Source organism: Rhinoderma darwinii, chromosome 7, assembly GCF_050947455.1.
Source record: "Rhinoderma darwinii isolate aRhiDar2 chromosome 7, aRhiDar2.hap1, whole genome shotgun sequence".
NCBI lineage: Eukaryota > Metazoa > Chordata > Amphibia > Anura > Rhinodermatidae > Rhinoderma > Rhinoderma darwinii.
In genome coordinates this window covers 26,966,490-26,983,189 of record NC_134693.1, presented here as the reverse complement: position 1 = coordinate 26,983,189, position 16,700 = coordinate 26,966,490, and the positions used below count along the sequence as shown (strand labels likewise).

Here is a 16,700-nt window from a genome sequence, read left to right as displayed (position 1 = left end):
TCATTGAACTCAATGAAGCACATCTCAAGATTTACGAGCGTCACAGACGCCTCGTATATTACGAGGAGGAGCATTTACGTGTGAAACGAGGCAGCTGTTTTCTCTTGAAAACAGTCAGTCTTTTCACACGTAAATGCCTGCTATCGTGTGCACATACCCTGACTGTCAGTGGTTTTAATGTCAGGCTGGGTTCACACGACCTATTTTCAGACGTAAACGAGGCGTATTATGCCTCGTTTTACGTCTGAAAATAGGGCTACAATACGTCGGCAAACATCTGCCCATTCATTTGAATGGGTTTGCCGACGTACTGTGCAGACAACCTGTCATTTACGCGTCGTCGTTTGACAGCTGTCAAACGACGACGCGTAAAAATACAACCTCGTCAAAAGAAGTGCAGGACACTTCTTTCAGACGTAATTTGAGCCGTTCTTCATTGAACTCAATGAAGAGCAGCTCAAAATTTACGGCTGTCAGAGAAGCCTCGCAAAATGCGAGGAGGAGCAATTACGTCTGAAACGAGGCAGCTGTTTTCTCCTGAAAACAGTCTGTCTTTTCAGACGTAAATGCCTGCTATCGTGTGCACATACCCTTATGGTTAAACTGTGTATGTACATATAGATATATACATACGGACTCTGTGTTATGCACTTGTTCCACACGGACAGAATACGGAGCCAACATAATGGATATATTTGAGACTGCATGCAAAGTCCGTACTTTTATGATTCCTAAGTCCATACTCTAACTTAACTTAACTAAAGACCAGGACACTACTTTATGGTAAATTCTGGGAATGGCCACAGCTTTATTAAACATAAACAATTAATTTGGTAAACACTTGGCCTGAAGGCATATTTCTCAACTCTTGTCTCTTTCTTTATTTCCTGATACGCCCCGTCTGCTATCCAGCAGCGAGCATGTAGGGTGTCCTAACCCGCCTTCTAGACCAACACTCCGCCAGCTGTGACATCTGCAATAAAAGAAACGAAAACCGAAACAACCATACCATGGAACATATCCGGAAAACCACAGTATCTCCAAACCAAACCAGGGAGGGTGTTACTTCACGCTGCAGCAGAAGGTAAGGGAGGGCTATGCCCTTGAACTCTCCCCTATATCCCCTATAGCCACACCCCCCTTAACTTCTTACCCAAACTTTCTCATTCTTCCTCCTCCTCTTCCCTGCAGTCCCTGAAGCTTTCCCTATGCAGTTCAGCTTCCTCAAGACTGCATGCAAAGTCCATACATTTATGATTCCTAAACCCATACTCTCTATAGCTTAAAGAGGCTCTGTCACCAGATTATAAGTGCCCTGTCTCCTACATAATCTGATCGGCGCTGTAATGTAGATAACAGCAATGGTTTTTATTTTGAAAAATTATCAATTTTGAGCAAGTTATGTACAACTTTAGATTTATGCTAATTACTTTCTTAATAGACAACTGGGCGTGTTTTTACTTTTTACCAACTGGGCGTTGTACAGAGGAGTGTATGACTCTGACCAATCAGCATCATACACTTCTCTCCATTCATTTTTAGCAGACAGCTTTCATACTGGCATTTTTCTGTGCTTTTCGAATTAGTGAGTTGGTCACCACTAGTGTTAATAAAGGCGACTGAGCATTGTAAAGAGAAGTGTATGACGCTGACCAATCAGTGTCATACACTTATCTCCATTCATTTTTAGCAGTAGTCGCAACACAGCGTGATCTCGCGAGATCACGTGTGCTGTCATTCACAGAAACTTTACAGAAGTGTCGGGAGTGATGAATGGACACCGCATCCTGGCTGGAGATGATGTCTATTCACTCCCAAGACACTTCGGTAAAGTTAATATAGGAGTATGTGACTGCACAGCGTGATCTCGCGAGATCACGCTGTGTTGCGACTACTGCTAAAAATGAATGGAGATAAGTGTATGACACTGATTGGTCAGCGTCATACACTTCTCTTTACAATGCCCAGTCGCCTTTATTAACACTAGTGGTGACCAACTCACTAATTCGAAAAGCACAGAAAAATGCCAGTATGAAAGCTGTCTTAAATAAACACCGTTCATACTCATCCTTACAAACAACTCCCAAGCTGCCCACGATTCTCACCAGCAATTCAAAAGACACGGGCCGCTGCGTGTCATGTGAGACATGTTCCCTTTTCCAACCCCTCAATGTTTGGCGAACTCCTTAGTGACATCACGAGCACACCACAGTTTCAACATAAAGGCTACCCCTACCAAAAATTTGTTTGCCACTGACGCGCTACTACCCACCTTCCTCAAATGGACCAGTAAATCCAGAGTGATGTTGAGATGCTTACTTGGATTGCTCGGGAATACGCCGCCTGCGAATTCTAACCACTTAAACCAAGCCCGACAATGGCTTTTCCAAGTAGACGAAACTACCGAACCTTCCAACAGGCTCACAAGTTGTTCTCGACCAGGGCCCACAAATGAGGGGGGAAAAACCCCCCCTCCCACACCGCCCCCGAAAGCAAATCCCGAAAAACCAACATCTGTGAACGAGATAAAGCATCAGCTAATTTCTTGTCGACACCGGGTACATGCCTAGCACGAAACCACACGTTGAGGCGCAAACATTTCAGAACTAAACGACGGAGAAGTGCTAACACGGGCGAAGAGCTGGAAGACAAACTATTAACTGCCTGGACTACTGCAGTATCAGTCCAAAAACAAATGCGTTTGTTAGCTATATCTGCACCCCATAACTCCAGTGCAACTACAATAGGGAAAAGCTCCAACATAGTGATGTTCTTGGTCAACTCGAGGGACCACCACGCCGCTGGCCAGGGTGCACTGCACCATCGCTTACCAAAGACCGCTCCAAAACCCCAGCTGCCCGAAGCATCGGTAAACAATTGAAAATCTACATTGGAAACCTCACTGTCCTGACAAACTGCACGACCATTAAACGAATATAAGAAAGAGCGCCATACAATGAGATCTTCCCGCATGCTCTTAGACACCCTAATGAAATTATCAGGTTTCAGGACGCCCTTCGTAGCCAAGGACAACCGCCAAGAGAACACCCTACCCATAGGTATAATTCGACAAGCAAAGACTAAAAGACCCAAGAGAGACTGTAACTGCCTAAGGGTTACCTTTTTTGACTTCGCTACCTGATCAACCTGCGACACCAAACACATAAGTTTCTCGTCTAAGTCTAAATACCATTTCCCGCGTGTCTATCTCCATACCTAGGAAGGACAAAACCATAACTGGGCCCTCAGTCTTTTCCTCGGACACTGGAACGCCAAAACGCAACATGATCTTCCTAAACGCGCATAACAACATAGCACAAACTCCAGAAGCACGTGGACCTACAAAAAGGAAATCGTTCAAATAATGTATGATGGAAGACACGCCTGTCTCAAGACGCACTACCCATTCTAAAAATGAAGCAAACTTGAAATAACAGCAGGAAATAGAACAACCAATCGGGAGACACATATCAACATAAAACAGCCCATCCAGGCAACAACCTAGTAAATGAAAACAGTCCGGGTGGACCAGCAATAAACGAAAGGTAGATTCTATGTTGGATTTTGCCAATAGCGCTCCGGGACCTGCGCTCCGAACTAGGCTCACCTCTACATCAAACGACGTGTATGACACCGCCGCCTCCTCTTTTGATATCCCGTCATTGACCGAGCCCCCACGAGGAAATGATAGATGGTGAATCATCCTAAACTTAGCACTACCTTTTTTGGGGAGACCCTCAAGTTTGAGTAAGAAGGCTCCTCGAAGGGGCCAGCTACCCTACCCAACTCAACTTCTTTTGACAATTTTTGCCTAACCACTTCAATGCTATCCCTAGCAGATTTTAAATTATCCGACAACAGCATAACGAACGACTCTTCAAAAGGAATAACGAAACCCACGCTAAAACCATTAGCGAGGGCCTCGGCCTCCTGTCTCCTGTGGTACCACTCTTACCATCGTCCCATCACGAGGACGCTCACCGGCGTTCTCTGCTGTGCCGGCGGGGGCACCTTTCCCATGCTGTTTTCCCCTGCTGAAGCATCGAAGTGCCGCGTGAGCGCCCCCGCAAATGGAGCATTTGTGACGAAACGTGCAGATTGCAAAGAACCTGCAATGTGCCTCGTTATAGAGCCAACAGGCTCCTGTAGGGCGTGCGGCAACGGTCCTTGGAGCTGCTCCTGAACCCGCGGCCCCGCTGGGAAAGGGTCTAACCTGTTTACCACTCTATGCTAAAATCAACTGCAACTATACGTCCGTTGCCTTTGACGCCCAGCCAATCTTAGGCGACCAAGCCAACCGGCGACTAACTTCTTCGTTGTAGCGCCACCACGCCACACCTCCGTGCAGTCTGTGGGAGCTAAAGATGGTATCGAAGTATACGAATAACTCTGCAAACTTCTCCGGGTGTTGCTGACACACTATATGCACCAGGGTCATAAAAACCCTGGAGCCAATTGCCAAAAGTTTTGGAAACTAACACCTTTTTATCCGAACCTTTCTCAAAAGTGTGCTCCTTGTCCACCATCACCTGTTCCACTGAGATCAAGGACTATATATTAACAAATTCGTTCTTACCAATCTTATCCTTAACCTCAGCAGACAGATGAGTTCCGAGCGGAGCAACCCCACAAAACAGCGGAGCACCCTCACTTTTCTCCAACCCGGCCACCACTGCTTTCAACACAGACACCAAGCCATTACCAGACATTAGAGGTTTTGAAAGCCATGCGTCAACGCATGAAGACTCACTGAGCGCAGGGGTCCCCGCCACTCCTGAGGTCGCTGCTTCTGCCACTGGCGCCGCCGGAACCAAGGACTGCTCACCGCCCAGAGCACGAGCTGAAGACCCGCCTTGGGACGACCCGCCCAGGTCATTCGAAGCACGCCGTGAGTCAACGCGATGCCGTCTGTGGTTCCTCCCTTCAACAGCACAGCTGGACGCCCGCGGCATTGAATACAAAGATGATGCTGTCGGTGAGAAAGAAGAGGAGGGATGCTTTGCCGAGGATGACGAGGGGGATCTCCGCCTCTGAGAACGGCCACTTCTGCCGTGTCGCCTTCTACGATGATCGTGCCTACGACCACCTCCGGAACTGCGTTTCCTCCCTCTCCTCTGCGTGCTTTTTCCACAACCTGCAAAAGAGAAAAGGGACAAGGCAGACAAGTGACCAGCATCACGTGGATTCCCCTTGTAACTTGCAGTAGAAACATCCCCGCTCTGACCCCGCCGTTGCAGGCCAGAACCAAACTGAACACATGATCAAGGATACACTTGTAGTGGACTACACAGCTGTGGCTGATGGCGGACATCCTCGCCTTCTCCGAATCCTGCGCATGGGGGGGGGGGTGACGCGATGAGGCCTACCACTAGTCACTGTGCCAGCATCTCCAGGAGCTATTGCGTCCACTTCACCCTCCTTTCTCACAGCAGATCCTCCAGCCAGGTAGTACCTTCAGCCGCCACCTGCCGGGCCACTTGTTAAAGAAGGTCATCAGCCATGCTGAACCAGATGAAAGAGACAGAAGATTAAAGAAAGAAAATTCTCCTCACCACATGGAGAGGTGTTACTTCACGCTGCAGCAAAAGGTAAGGGAGGGCTATACCCTTAAACTCTCCCCTAAATCCCCACCTCCCCTTTTTTTTTTTTTTTTTAAATAAAAATATAGATTATATAGATTTTCCATCTGTATAAAAACATTATCCACTCACAGGTGGAATTTTATATATGCACACATTTATATTCACAAAAAATTGTTCCTAGTATACTTTACCCATATACCCTATATCTCCCCCCCCCCCCATCTATCCGTAGTCCGTACCTATCCTTTTTCCTTCCTTTTTTTATTTTTTTCTATTGTAGCTTATATACATCTCTTTAAATTCTACTCTGGATAGTATTCTGTTAACAATTGGCTCCCATTTTCTTTCCATCCACCCGGATTGTTCTCTCTTTTTGATTTGTTTTTATCAATCCATTGCCAATATAATATTTTCTTCCATAATCTCTTAACCTGTAAGAATGATGGAATATGCATTGATACTGTCACGGTCACAAGGTATGTGGACCCACTAGGCCGCTCCGCCGTAGCGGGGAGGTAGCTGACCAGGTCACCGTCTACACGAAAGTCAATAGCAGATAGCAATGCTTGGGTACCTGAACTAGTACAGACGGTGGCTGTGGCTTCAGCACGGATGGAGGCCGGTGCGGCAGGTAGCGCCAGACGTGGCGGGCAGTATCCGATGTAGCAGAAGACACTGTTTGTGGCAGAAGACACTGTTTGTGGCAGAAGACACTGTTTGTGGCAGAAGACACTAGACGTGGCAGAAGACACTAGACGTGGCAGAAGACACTGGACGTGGCAAATGACACTGGACGTGGCAAATGACAGCAGGTGCAGTAGACACGACTTCAACACTGGTAGGCACAGGAACAAGAACAATACGGGATACAGGAACGGGTAATGGGGCACGGGTAACAACTGGAACGGGGAAACACTAAGGGACCATTTGCAAGACAGACTGGGATAGACTAACAACGCTCAGGCAAGGATCAGAAGGCCTGGGGCCTTCTTATAGACCAGGAAATCATGGCAGTTGATGATGATGACGATTTCCTACGGGACACAGCAGAACGGAGCGGAAGTGGGCGCTGGCTTCTCCTAGGAAGGAGATGGGGACCAGCGCTCACGGATCCATGGCTGCGGGCGTCGGGAGGTGATTAAACCCGACGGCCCACGGCCATGGACGCTACAGATACCCATTCTGTTAAAATAACTTTTTTTGTTGAAAGTATCATTAGGTGTAAAAGATTGCTGTCTTTTTCACCCGAGTTGAATTGTATCAGACGCATCAATTCGTCCAATTTTACCTCTTTACTTAGTATAAATCTCATGTATTTTTCTGTGGACCAATCCTGCATTGATCTCCCCACATTTTGGGCATTGTCGTGTGTAGTTAGGTATATAATTTTGATAAGGTAGATTAAATGCTTTGTAAAGCCTGTCCCCTACCTTCCACTGCATCTCTCTTCAGTTTTCAGATGATGTTACCCTCCTAACCTGAGCCAATCCCTTTATCAAACGTTCTTCTATTTCTTCCTCCGAAATCTGTGTATCCAAATCCCTTTTCCATTTTTTTATTATATTTTTTATACCTTTCCTATTCTCCTTAACCAGCATCTTTTTTCTAACAAATGCGATTGATTGACTTCTCTGCATGCCTCTCATAATGTCGCTAAATTCTTTTTGTTTAGTATCCAAAAGTTTTTTCAAATCTCCTTGCTTTTTTATTATCTAGCATATTTGGATATACACCGCGTTCCAAATTATTATGCAAATGTTATTTTTCGCTGATTTTCCTAAGTAGTCGATGAAAATGACAGTCAGTATAATCTTCAAGCCATCAACCATTGGAGTATAAGGCGAATTTTATTGAACAAATCTTCTAATGATAGCAGATTTTTTTTTAGAAGTAAAAAACTCAAAATGAACGGTTTCAAATTATTATGCACAACAGAGATCAAAACATTTTAAAGGTTGTAAAGAGAACTAAAATGGTCATTTGTTGAATTTGCAGCATCAGGAGGTCATATTTACAGAAATCAAAAGCTCTTTCAATAAAAAAACAACTTAACAGGCCAAGTTACATGTTAACATAGGACCCCTTCTTTGATATCACCTTCACAATTCTTGCATCCATTGAATTTGTGAGTATTTGGACAGTTTCTGCTTGAATATCTTTGCAGGATGTCAGAATAGCCTCCCAGAGCTTCTGTTTTGATGTGAACTGCCTCCCACCCTCAGATATTTTGCTTGAGGATGCTCCAAAGGTTCTCAATAGGGTTGAGGTCAGGGGAACATGGGGGCCACACCATGAGTTTCTCTCCTTTTATGCCCATAGCAGCCAATGACACAGAGGTATACTTTGCAGCATGAGATGGTGCATTGTCATGCATGAAGATAATTTTGCTACGGAAGGCACGGTTCTTCTTTTTGTACCACGGAAGAAAGTGGTCAGTCATAAACTCTACGTACTTTGCAGAGGTCATTTTCACACCGTCAGGGACCCTAAAGGGGCCTACCAGCTCTCTCCCCATGATTCCAGCACAAAACATGACTCCGCCACCTCCTTGCTGACGTTGCAGCCTTGTTGGGACATGGTGGCCATTCACCAACCATCCACTACTCCATCCATCTGGACCATCCAGGGTTGCACGGCACTCATCACTAAACAACACGGTTTGAAAATTAGTCTTCATGTATTTCTGAGCCCACTGCAACCGTTTCTGCTTGTGAGCATTGTTTAGGGGTGGCCGAATAATAGCTTTATGCACACTTGCAAACCTCTGGAGGATCCTACACCTTGAGGTTCGCGGGACTCCAGAGGCACCAGCGGCTTCAAATACCTGTTTGCTGCTTTGCAATGGAATTTTAGCAGCTGCTCTCCTAATCCTATTAATTTGTCTGGTAGAAACCTTCCTCATTATGCCTGTATCTGAATGAACCGTCTGTGCTCTGAATCAGCCACAAATCTTTTCACAGTACGTTTGATCACGCTTAAGTTTTCTTGAAATATCCAATGTTTTCATACCTTGTCCAAGGTATTGCACTATTTTACGCTTTTCGGCAGCAGAGAGATCCTTTTTCTTTCCCATATTGCTTGAAACCTGTGGCCTGCTTAATAATGTGGAACGTCCTTCTTAAGTAGTTTTCCTTTGATTGGGCACAACTGGCAAACGAATTATCACAGGTGTCTGAGATTGATTACAATGATTCAGAGAGCCCTAAGACACAATACCATCCATGAGTTTCATTGAAAAACTAATAATTAAATGTTTATGACACTTAAATCCAATGTGCATAATAATTTTGAACACGGTGTATTGCATAAAAAAACTTGATCCAGACCAAATTGTTCTTTTTTTTGGCAAAAGGTCTTAAGTTCTCTATTTTCTTCGTCTATCAAATCCGAGATTCTGCATATACCTTTTTGAGACCATCTACTTGTCCAGCCTATGTTATTCAAATATCCTTTAGATTGTAAATATTCCCTTATGGTCAGCAACCCTGACAAACTATAGGGTAAGTCAAAGCTTTTTCTCAACATTCTCCATACTATTCTAGAGTCTCTCAGCAAGACCGAAGATCCTGTCCTCAAAAGGCCCACCCCAGAAGATTGATGGAGGTATACCCGCAAGGAGTTTGATGTTGTTAGTTGTTTTTCAATTTTAGAATTAACAAATTTGTTGTTATCATTTATCTACTCTATAGCATATCTTGCAATACATGCAATATTATATGCCATATTATCTCTCCACATAAATTTCTGGAAGGCTTTGTTAATTTTATTTATATCGTTGTGCTTCAGTAGGAGTGGGATCATTTGGAGCTGATACAAGTCTACGAAAGATCACCATTTTAATTAGGTTCTTCCTACCGTATAAGGATAGTGGCAAATCCTTCCAAATAATAAGTTGCCTCCTAGAATAATCCAATACCGACACAAAATTCTACCTATAAATATCGTGTATATCACTCCCAATGTAGATCCCTAAATATTTAATCTTCTCTTTTACAATATTCAGTCCGATTTCTCGGTTCCAGCCAACATCCATATGTTTATCCAGCAGTAGTACCTCGGTTTTAGTGCTATTACTTTTATAACCTCCCAAATTTTCTAACTCGTGCAATATTTCTAGTATTTTCCATATCTGCTCTTTCAGGGCCGGCTCCAGGTTTATGTGGGCCCTTGAGTGACACAGACTTAGTGGGACCCCCTGCGGGGAAACTCACGGCGGCAGTAAAATGCCAAAAATCGTCACTTTGTGCCCCTATATAGACATTAGGCCCTGTTTATGCCCCCATATAGAAGTTAGGCCCCCAGTTTGTACCCCAATAAATTTAGTGCCCTCTGTAGATGTTAGTGCCACACAGCCCCTTCCCAGGTAGTGCCACTCAGCCCCCTCCCAGGTAGTGCCACACAGCTCCTGACGTCACTGACTATATATGGACCGTGTTGTCAGGGGCAACCCCAGATCCATAGTCCCAGGCAGAGCACTACTAGCACTCTGCCTGGGAGTGGCGTAGCTAAAGGCTCATGGGCCCTGGTGCAAGAATTCAGCTTAGGCCTCCCTACCCAACACCACCAGACTCCTTTGCACGCCTATGCCCAGCTGCCTTACCCAACAGACCCCATGAATGCTGCCCCATACCGTATAATGCCCCCCATAGCTGCCCCATACCGTATAATGCCCCCCATAGCTGCAACATACAGTATAATGCCCCCCATAGCTGCACTAAACAGTATAATGCCCCCATAGCTGCACCATACAGTATAATGCCCCCCATATCTGCCCATACCCTATAATGCCCCTTATAGCTGCACCATACAGTATAATGCCCCTCATAGCTGCACTATACAGTATAATGCCCCCCATAGCTGCCTCATACCGTATGCTGCCCATAGCTGCACCATACGGTATAATGCCCCCCATTGCTGTCCCATACAGTATAATGCACCCCATAGCTGCACCATACAGCATAATGCCCCCCATAGCTGCCCCATACAATATAATGCCCCCATAGCTGTCACATACAGTATAATGCCACATACAGTATAATGCCCCCCACAGCTGTCCCATACAGTATAATGCCCCCATACAGTATAATGCCCCTTCAGCAGCTACAAGAGGACCCCGTCCCATACCTAGTATAATGCCCCCATATGTACCTAATAGAAAAATAACAACATAATTACTTACCTACCCCCGTTCCCACGACATGTGGAGGATCCTTCTCCTCCTCTGCACTGTGCTGTGAGTGACTCGTCGCAGACAGTCGCGATGTAGTGACGTCACTACATCGCGCCTGCCTGTCCCGAGGTGCTCACGAAACAGTCAATCCAACTGAATCTGCGGACGCAGGCTTGGTTTGAGGCGGGACCAGCGCGGTCAGGCTGGGACACTGCTCTGGTCCGGGCATCGCTGTCCATATTCACTGTCCATATATGGACAGCGATGTCAGGGGCTTTCCCAGAGACGGAGTCCCGGAGCAGAGACGCTAGCGCTCTGCCTGGGACCCCTCTCCTCCTTACATCACTGTCCATATATGGACAGTGATGCCTTAACGGCGGCAGCGTCTGCACCCGACGGCCGAGTGGGCCCCCCCACTTGCCCGGGTTTGCCGGGTGGTGACGCTGGCCCTGTGCTCTTTTATATTGTGTGTAAACAAAGCCACACCTCCCTTAACTTCTTACCCAATCACGCTCCTGGGCATTTTTTCACTTTCTCACTCCTCCTCCTCCTCTTCCCTGCAGTCCCTGAAGCTTTCCCTATGTGGTTCAGCTTCCTCAAAGAAATATCTAGTTTTCAGTATTTTGCATTAGTATTTAGAAGCTAAAACTAGCAGAGGAACATAAAGAAAATCGATAATGGAAAGATTTGCACCTCTGCTGCGTTTGGGACCCACTCCTGATTTTGGCTTCCAAACACTGATACTGACCAAAATATGCAAATGTGAATAAGGCCTTAAACCTAACAGAAATAGCCACCAAAAAACATAGGTAGGGGGGACAGGAACTCCATATCTGTGTGGGTGACTCGGTGACAAAACAAAATAGCTGTGTGGCTGCTAAAAATAATTTTGGTAGCTACTTTCTGGCTGACATTAAAATTTGATTTGATTTTGAGCATAGATGAGATCACATTAAAATGATATGACACAACAGTCTCTAAATATTTAGACAGTAGAAAATATAAAAATCTAGAAAATACATTTTTTAAAGAATCTATATAAAAAAAAAAGCTTCAATTCTATCCTATCACTGTTCGAGCTGTCAGTGACCTGTGGTGTAAGAGGAGGTAAAGCAGTATAATCTGCCGTAGGTATTCTCCATCCTGTTAGACTCTTGGTTTTCATCCTATTAGTTAGAAGAGGCTCTCACGCAGTATATATCACAGCTGCTGCTGCCTCAGTGTGAATTTTAGAGCACAGTTTGTGCTGGAATGGAAACAAATATTTTATCCGCATTCTATGCGCTTCCAGGAAAATCCTTCTCAATAGACAGCTTTTAAAACCGTGCCAATATGAGACTTTCTAGGAGACGCTGTCTCTAGTCCTCATGAACAGAACGGAGAATTATCACATTTTTTCCATGAGATAAGTCCTAATAAAAAAATCATATTTATTAGCGGATTGCAATATTCTTCCTATTGAGAACTAAAGAGCAATTCCACTCATAATTGCTGCGTCACGAGTATGTGCAGAACATTTATTTATGCTGCTTATATAGCGCCAATATATTCCAAAGCCCTGTACAGAAGCTGTCATCACTCACTCTCCACAGTGGGGCTCACGATCTAAACATATAATATCTATATGGTTTTTTTTTTTGGAGTATGGGAGGAAACAGTAGTACTCGGAGGAAACCTACGCAAACCTGAGGAGAACATTCAAACTCCACGCAGATGTTGCACTTAGTCGGATTCAAACCGAGGACTCTAGAGATAATCATGAAGGCACCGTATCATGTTACTTATATTAGTGCACGTGTCCCCTGCAATATAGAACCTAGGAAATAAAAGTTGACAACGGATATGGGCTCCATTTGGTGCAGTATTGCCTATTCTCATGGAATGCCTAGGAGACTCCTAGAAAAAGGGGAGACTTCTTGGAAGAGTAGGTTATTCTCCTGCACGGGGTTCTCCTTTAATTGCCCATAATACAGACTCCTCCCTGCAAGTCTATATGATAGGATCAGCAGAAGGTTTCCAACCTCCTCTTCAGTTATGTCTTGGCACTTGAGCCAAAATCACGGACGGACCAACATTTTTCACAGACACATGCCCCGTCCCTTTACCTAGGTCACACCTTCAACATAAAGCCTTTGGGTCACAAGTAGTGCACATGACCCCTTTATCAGACCCCAAAATTTATTCAAGACTCCAAAATTATTTTAGACTTCAGTCCCCAAAATTAATTCAGACCCTAAACTTTAGTGTGTTTCCTTGTAGTTTAGTTCCTCCCTAGCAGATCAGATGCCTTACTGATGTCCTGTGCCTCACACTGACTTATAGGTCACTTCAGTGTAGCGGAAAAGGAGTCCCCTGTCTGGTTGCTGTTGTGGTAGCGGGAAACAGTCACGCAGATGGATAGGAGACGGGACTCAGGGAGGTCTCCCGTTATATGCACAGTGCATCTGACCATGAAATGATCTCTCCCCTAGCGATACATCCCGCTCTCTAAGGCTGGGTTCCCTCTGGTCGGATACGTTGTGTAAAAAACATACAGCGTATCCGACCTGGAACCCGCAGCACCTTCTGTCCGAAAAATCACACCACATTGGGTTGTGGTTTCTCGGACAGAATTTCTGCTGCGTAAAAAAAGCGCTCATACTTATCCCCTCCCTCCTTTGATGTCTGCTGCAGCCTCCTACAAAGACGTTGCAGGCCATGTGACGCTACAGCCTGTGATTGGCTGCTGCGGTCACATGGGATGAAACGTCATACCAGCAGGCCGGACTGCAGGAAGAAGGAGGACGTTCTGGGTAAGTATGTTTTTTTTTTTTGGAGTTGCGATTTTTGGGGTGTAATCGCTGCGATTACACTGCAAAAGTCGCAACACTTGGCTTTCTGTTGTGGGTTTTGCATCCCCATTGAATTCAATAAGGAAAACCCGCAACAGAAAATCAACAAAAATGCAGCATAAATTTACCTTCTGCGAAATTTAATTCCGCACCGCATGTCAATTTATTAACGTTTACGCTGCTTTTTTTTCTACACCGTTGGCATGAGATTTTAAAAATCTCATCCACTTTGCTGCTACTGTAAATGCTGCAGAATTTTCGCACACAATTCGGTTGCTGAAATTCCACAGCATTTACGCTACGTGGGAAACAGGCCTAAGCATAGGTGGCTTGGCTTGGAAACTTTGAATCGATAAAATAATAGATGGTGTTTTGTTTTTTTTGCAGGACGTCAAGTACAGCGGAGAAAAACACCCTATTTTTGCAGACGGTCCAAAAATGTACAGGCGGTTAGCAACTTTGAGAGGTTAGGCTGCTAAGTGTCTGTGAGTGACCGGGGTGACCCTCTGGGTGCTGGTGGAGTCTGGGGTCTGGTATCTTAAGCATGTGTCATGCATGAAGACTTAGCTGACCATGTTTTTGGTATGGTTCATGTGCACGACTCAAGATTCAAGGATGGTTGGGAGCTTTGCTGCATGGCCTATGAATTTAGTATTATTTAGTCAATACCAAGGTTAGGACTAACACTTTTTAATACAGCAGCTATTGGCACAATAGGATCTGTGCCTCCCTTCTTTTTTGCAAAATTTCACTTACCGGGTATTTATAGATATTGAGCTTAGCAGGGTGTCTTCTTCTTTTCCTCCCATGTTTGTGTATTACAAATAAAGGAGTAATAGGTTGTCATGACTCAGGCTACATGATGAGCTCTATACGGTCTTGCAATCTGAAGTGTTTGGTTACATTTTATTTTAACGATAGCTCTTTTATATTTCGTTAGTTTCAAATAGCAATTATTTATAAGTAAGTAGTAATTATTCATTAGTAAGTATTCCAGATGATCGCTGCATGTCCTGCTGCAAAATCCCCCGACGATCAGCTGACATTGCTGGGAGAAGAATGAATGGGCAACCATGTCATACAAAGGCACTTCAAATCCTCCAGGACATAAGGCGCTCTTTATTGGATAATGGAGTGGGCTTCTGAGAAGGGACCTCTCTACGATGATCATATGGCCCTAAAGTGAAAATGGGCTTAGTGAAAATCCAAATGGGACAACCCTATTAATGGTGGTTTGCTTTGTAGAGTCCCAAATTTGATGAAGATCATACTTAGCAACAGACCCTGTATGTAGAGACACTGCCGGATCTCCATGCTCAATGGCAAAACTAGATGTTAAAAATCCTAGGAATAGGTGCAAAATCTGTACTAGGGCCCCCACAACCACCATGCGCCATTTAGGGTATATTCACACAAAGCAAATTTATTGCAGAAATTGCTGAGACTGTCAACTGAATGCAGCGTGCAGAAATCCATGTGCATGCTTCAAAAACAACCCCATTCGGTTGCATGGAAGGAATTTTTTGTTGAAAATCTGACATGTGAATATACCCTTATAGTTCTGGTGTTCTCCTATGTGGTAGAGGGGGCATTGGGCAAAAAACAAGGCCGGTGTGCAGCTGCAACCTGCGCACCCCTATAGTAATGTTATGTTTTTTTATTTAGTAAATAATTGTGTTTCCCAGGAAATTCTGGAGCACCTTTTCTTAAAAATCTATGTTGTGCCCTTCCTCTGTTCTTCCTCCTAGAAATGTATGAAAGAATTGACAACTGGGTGTTACTATTCCCCTTGTCAATTGGGTGCATCCCTACCCACTCTGACTCTGTTAGCAGTGATTGGTCAGTGTTAGACACCCCCCCCCCCCCAACTAGTAACACCCAGTTATCAATTCATACATAAATTTCTAGGAGGAATACCAGAGTAATGGCACAACGTAGAGTTCTAAGAAAAGATGATCCAGCATTGTTATTTTAAGGGGATTACAAGCAATTACTAAAATAGACATGTCAGGATAGGTGACAACTCATCTTTAACTGGTATGTTCGAGTTAGTAGCCCTTTTATATGACGTGTTCTTCATGGGTATATATGAGCTGTGAAATATCTCTACGTTCTATGAATAGATTGTTCATGTAACTGGTTCTCTGAGTTTTGCAACTTTTGTTGTGTGATGACTAATGCTAATGGTTTCTTCACCCTTGATGTAAACCCTTTAGGAGACACGTCCAACATTTCTCACCGCTCTCCGCAGTGCAAAATGCAGCTGATAAGATTATATTAAACAAGCCATTTATAGTGACATCACTGAAAACGCGTGAAAAGTTATTATTTTATTCAAATGGGGTTCCCGGACCACCACTTTCCAATGAAAATGTCAGGTCACCTGAGGGTCATGGCACAGCATCCCTTTGTTATTTATGACTCCAGTAATGATATCACATAGAGAGTCTCCCTTTCATGTCAGACAGTGACAAAGTTTCTTTTTCTTTGCATCAGGAAACATCCTGATGGACTGTCTAGCCAAGGGCAGGAAAAACAGCATGGTCCCTTTAAAACATACTGAACCAGAGGCGGAATTTTGGATTGCTGGGGGGTTTATTACGAGCACTTTTGCATATTTTGTGGTCAATTGACGTATCAATGTAACCTATGGATCTACTTCCAGGAGAATTCTGGAATGTATTTTTGGGTTTTGTGAATTTACAGGATTACATGCACATCACATGACGGTTTCCTTTAAATAATTTATTTTGCTTGAAGCAGGTAATGGAGTATCATAATCATAAAACACATCCCAAAATTTTTTTGTCGTCCAAAAATTGTTGAAGACCAGTGTTTCTCAATGTTTCTAAAGCTGGCCAGACACTTGAGATTAAAATTAGCCATACCTGCCAACTTCGCCAGGATCGGATGATAATCTCATATGTATGCGGATCTCCCAACTGTCCTTAATGGCAGATGGAAGAATTCTCTGGCATGTTGGATTTCAACATGCCTGATCCCTTATTCTTTAAGGAGATATGCTGCTAGAAGTGTAAGGCACCGGCTTATTTCCCTCTCCCCACTGAAATAAATACGAATGCTTGGCTGTTCGGGAATTGCCATTGTTTACCAAAA

General features: G+C 44.4%; 1 long non-coding RNA gene across 1 annotated transcript; it reads left to right on the top strand.

Annotated features, from left to right (window-relative positions):
• The first annotated feature begins 930 nt into the window (after nt 1-930).
• LOC142657100 (uncharacterized) lies at nt 931-14,712 on the top strand. The gene is made up of 3 exons (XR_012849808.1): nt 931-1,084; nt 9,125-9,185; nt 13,971-14,712. It is a non-coding gene; the product is annotated as an uncharacterized LOC142657100 (long non-coding RNA).
• Nucleotides 14,713-16,700: the final 1,988 nt, after the last annotated feature.